Source organism: Oratosquilla oratoria, chromosome 9 (assembly GCF_046742065.1).
Source record: "Oratosquilla oratoria isolate Oo_2021 chromosome 9, ASM4674206v1, whole genome shotgun sequence".
NCBI classification, from domain to species: Eukaryota; Metazoa; Arthropoda; class Malacostraca; order Stomatopoda; family Squillidae; genus Oratosquilla; species Oratosquilla oratoria.
This window is the reverse complement of record NC_134785.1, coordinates 61,766,463-61,771,780: the sequence shown is the minus strand read 5'-3', so window position 1 is coordinate 61,771,780 and position 5,318 is coordinate 61,766,463. Positions and strand designations below refer to the sequence as shown.

At 43.5% G+C, this 5,318-nt stretch overlaps 1 non-coding gene across 1 annotated transcript; it reads right to left on the bottom strand.

The window, feature by feature from the left end:
- Positions 1 to 1,943: 1,943 nt before the first annotated feature.
- Positions 1,944 to 2,032, bottom strand: TRNAK-UUU (transfer RNA lysine (anticodon UUU)). The gene is given in 2 exon segments: positions 1,944 to 1,979; positions 1,996 to 2,032. It is a non-coding gene; the product is annotated as a tRNA-Lys (tRNA).
- Between the last annotated feature and the right edge of the window lie 3,286 nt (positions 2,033 to 5,318).

The following is a 5,318-nucleotide window of genomic DNA, read 5'->3' as shown; positions in this document are numbered from 1 at the left end:
CGTCCTCTTTCCTCCCCTGAGGAGGGCGGCCTCGTAAAGAGGACACCTGACATGGGGAGGTGGGACTTGTATAAAAAAAGGAACATTTCCCCACACAGGACTCGAACCTGCAACTTTTAACGAAACTTGCTTTTGGGATACCTAATGCTCTACGACTGAGCTAGCGACCAAATATATTTTAACGAAAAATTAATTATATTCAGTGTTATTTAACTACACTATGGATGAGTTATATTTTTTAAATTAGATTGATAACAGATGTAATTAAAATCTAATGACTAAAAGTATCGTCCCAGAAATGATGATCTGAAACAATAAAACGGAACACAGCAGCCTATTGACAACGAACAAATGTAATAGACTCGATGATAAGGCTGACACTTTAGGGGATCCCCCATGACCCCACCCACACCCAGGACTTCCCCTAGGCTATCAAACTTCCTCTTCGGTGGTACTCTGGCGTGGCACTCTATGGGATGCCACAGGTCCTTGCTTGAACCGGTGGAGGCCGGTTCTTACCTTGTCTTCCCTCTGATACGATTTCAAACTCCTTCGTGTTGGAGCCCCAACGTTCAGCCCCTTGTGCTTGGCGCGCTACTTCAATGTCTTCTAGTTCCCTTTGGAGGAGAATATTGTAGAGGTCGCGGGACCGAAAATGTGAGGACCTTCCTGCACTATCGGTCCTAATAGGGTTCTTTGGTTTACAGGCGGGTGAGGTAGTTGAGTGCCGGAAACAACAAAAGAAGTCCTTGGGTGACGGAGAAGAGAAGGAGGAGCGCTTGTCGCCTGATGATTGATCCGAGGGCTACGTTTACTCTTACAGCCTTGTGGATGATGGAGACACCGACAGTGAGGCCATGGAGAGCCGAACTTGAAAAGGATATACCCATAATGTGTGGGTAGCTGTAACCCTAGACACAATGTGAATACGCACAAGTGGCGGTCAAAGTGCCCCACACAGACGCGGCACCTAGTACAGTGCCGGTGTCCTGTAGGGTTCGGCCGGGACTAAGCAGACACTGCAAACACCATCTTTCTGAAGCTAGGCCTCTTCGTCAACCCGATACTTCCAGGGTCCTCTACCCATGTCCTTGGCAAGGACAAGGAGGAAAAGGAAGTTACCGATGGTCAGCACCAGGACATGAGCCACGAGAAAGAAGACCCTAGAGCACTTTGTGCTTCCTTACCCGCGAGGCCTATGCACCTCAACGGTACTTAAAACCTTCATTCTTTTTTCTTCTTTGACTTTCATTTTCTTCTTCCATATTCCACGAATCAAAAATTGTATATGTGTACACATGCGCGTACGTTGGAAATCTGCTTTATATTGTTGATAGTGTAATTGTATGTATGTTAGAAATTTCCTGTCCCATTTTTGTCCCTGCCAAATGGGTCTGCCTTAGAATCACTATACATAAATTGGCAAGCTACAATATGCAACATCTCCATGATTTACACTTTCTTTCGCCAAGACACTTATACCTACTTGCCAAATGGGTCTGCCTTAGAATGACTACCCCTCACGTTAAATCCACCGGGTGCTCATGATTGTGTTTGCATCCCTTGACGAAGATCCCGCCTACCACTTCCAAATTTAAGTTAAGGTGGTTTTGTGCTGGAACAAACATTTGTTCTAAAATCCTAAAGATGTTCCTCTACTAGAATCATGAGCTGGAGTTTGGGAAATTTTCTCCTTCACCTAAATTTAAGGTTCCTAATCGGTTCATACATACGAACATGACCTCATGACGTAATGGAGGAGTGGAGTGTGATATGTAAGCTCCTCATTACTACACGTTATAAGTCTCGTACACCTTTAAAAAAAAATGGAAAATAATACCCATTCAAATCCCTGACCTTGCAACAGGGTCCTCCTTGTTAACAAGAAATTCCACTCCAAAAATAAAGGAAAGACGGGATAGCCATCTCAAGAAAAATAAAATTAGCTCGTGCAGGACTCGAACCTGCGACCTTTGCGGAATTGCCAAAGGCAATTAAAGACACAACGCTCTACCGACTGAGCTAACGAGCTATATTGATGTAGCGTCATACTTACAGTTAAGAATTAAACATGGGTATACCTATGTGAATACATTCTAATACAAAACACACGCGCACGCATACATACACACGAACACACCTTCATTTGCGAGGTATAACGTGTAATTTTTCCTAGTGTGTATGTACTTACACTTCTTTTATCGTTCTCGACATCTAGTCTTTCCTATGAAATTTATTCTGAATAAAAATCACGGCAGATAAACAATTACAATGCTATTTTATTTCTCAGATAATATACTGTATAGCATTTGCCTTCCTCATCTCTTTCGTACAATCTTTACCACTTCAACCACCCCGCAAGCCCCTCCGTATCTATGTCACCCTTTGTGAGCCTGGCATGTCGATCATCCAATTGGGAAAGACAACGGATAATGTCTACTTAAGGACGTCAGTCCAACACTTGCTGAACTTCTTGCACCGGCAAGAGAGTTCTGCATGGTTTCAACGGATCTTCAGCCATACTGGGATTCCATAGAACAATGTGGTGGCGTGTTTAAAGTACTCAAGCTATTATCAGTAATCAATATGCGCATATGTGGTTATGACCTCAGTTCATTTAGTGAATCTTTAGCCATGACCGCTGACGGACATTCCAATATACAGGGAGGAAGCGATAAGCCAGGCGTTAGGAATGTACCGTAGGCAAAGACTTTTAATCAATATTTGTTTTGTGACTGTTGTAGCTAAAGAGACGATATCGATGATTTGTAGTGAAATCAATAGGTGGGAAAGAACGACGTTACTGTTATGTTCTCGTCCTTCTCCTAAGGTGAGCGGCCTCGTAAAAAGGAAAACTCTGACATGGAGTGGTGGAGCTCGTATGAAAAAGTTTGTAGCTCGCACAGGGTTCGAACCTGCGACCTTTACGAGAGTTGCATGTGAGAATTGTAACGCTCTATCAACTGAGCTAGCGAGCTAACAACCTAGGGGAGAAATATACTATATTTTTTGTAACTTCAATACACTATGGGTGACTTATATTTTCAAATTAGATTGATGACATATACCATCAAAGGTAATGCTTGTAAAAGTATCATCCTAGAATGGGTGATCGGAAACAATGAAACCGAACACACCTGCCAATTGGCAACAAACAAATGTACTAAACTCGATGATTCGGCTGACACTTTAGGCGAATACCCCATAAACCCACCCATACCCAGGACTTCCACTAGGGTATCAAACTTCCTCTTCGATAGCAATGTTTGGACTCGTTTGGCACTCTTTGGGATGCGAAAGGACCTTCTTGAACCGGTGGAGGCCGGTTCCCCAGTCTTGCCTTCCCTCTGATCCAATTTCAAACTCCTCCTCCAACGTTCAAAATCTTGTGTTTGGCGCACTACTTCAGTGTCTTCTAGTTCCCTCTGCAGAAGAATATTGTAGAGGTCGGGGGACCGAGAAGTGAGGACCTTTCTGCGCTATCGGTCGTAACAGGGTTCTTTAGTTTGCAGGCGGGTGAGGTGATTGAGTGCCGGAAACAACAAAAGAAGTCCTCGGGTGACGGAGAAGAGGAGGAGCGCTTGTCGCTTGATGATTGATCCGAGGACGACGCTTACTCTTATAGCCTTGTGGATGATGGAGACACCGACGGTGAGGCCATGGAGAGCCGAACTTGAAAAGGATATACCCATGATGTGTGGGTAGCTGTAACCCCTGGACACAATGTGAGTACGCACATGTGGCGGTCAAAATGCCCCACACAGACGCAGCACCTAGTACAGTGTCGGTGTACTGTAGGGCTCGGCTGGGACTTCGCAGACACTGCAAACATCATCTTTCTGAAGCTAGGCCTCTTCGTCAACCCAATACTTCCAGGGTTCTCTCCCCATGTCCTTGGCAAGGACAAGGAGGAAGCTGCTGATGGTCAGCGCCAGGACATGAGCCACGAGAAAGAGGACCCTAGGGCACTTTGTGCTTCGTTATCTACGAGGCCTATGCACCTCGACGGTACTTAAAGATTTAATTTCTCTTTTCTTCTTGGACTTTAATTTTCTTCTTCCATATTCTACGAATCAGAGATTGTATACGTGTACACATGCACGTACGTTGGAAAACTGCTTTATATTGTTGATAGTGCAATTGTATGTATGTTAGAAATTTCCTATCCCATTTTTGGCAAGCTACAATATGCAACATGTCCATGATTTACACTTTCTTTCACCAAGACACTTGCACCCACCTGCCAAATGGGTCTCCCTTAGAATGACTACCCTTCGCATTATACCCACCAGCTGCCCATGATTGTGTTTGCATCCCTTGATGAAGGTCCCGCCTACCACTTCATAATTTAAGGTTTCCATACCTCATTTTGTGGTGGAACATTCATGTATTCTAAAATCCTAAAAATGTTCCTCTACTGGAATACTGAACTGGAGGGTGGGAATTTTTCTCCTTCACCTAAATTTAAGGTTACTAATTGGTTCATACCTATGAACATGTCCTCATGACATAATGGAGAGGTGGAGTGAGAGATGTAAGCTTCTCATTACTACGCGTTATAAGTCACGTACACCCTAAAAAAATGGAAAATAATACCCAATTAAATCCCTGACTTTACAACAGGGTCCTCCTTGTAAAGAAGAAATTCCACACCAAAATAAAGGAAAGACGGGATATCCATGACAAGAAAAAAATATTTAGCTCGTACAGAAATCCAACCTGTGACCTTTGCGAGAGTGACAATGGCAATCAAGAATGCACAACGCTCTACCGACTGAGCTAACAAGCTGTATTACTGAAACGTAATACTTACATTTAAAAATAAAAATTAACATAGGTGTATAGTATGCCTGTGTGAATACATGCAAAAACGAAACACTCCCGCACGCATACACACACACAAATACACATTCTTTTACGAAGCATAACGTATACTTGTTCCTATTGTGTATGTACATACACTTCTTTTATCGTTCTCGACACCTAGTCTTTCCTATGAAATCTATTTTGAATAAAAATCACAGCAGATAAACAATAACAACGCTATTTTATATCTAAAAGAATATATTGTATAGCATTTGCCTTCCTCGTCTTTTTCGTACGTTCTGTACCTCCTCAACCACCCCGCGAGCAGCCCCTCCGTATCCATGTCCTCCCGTATGAGACTGGCATGTCGGAACAGTGAATCAATGCGTGAGTTCATATGTGCGTTCTTTATGTGGAGAAAACAGTGTCAGGAATAACTCCCGTCCATCTTGTATCTTCTCGTCCGATTTCTGACCGGCCCAAGGGAGAGTGAAGTCATGGCCTCCCTTCTG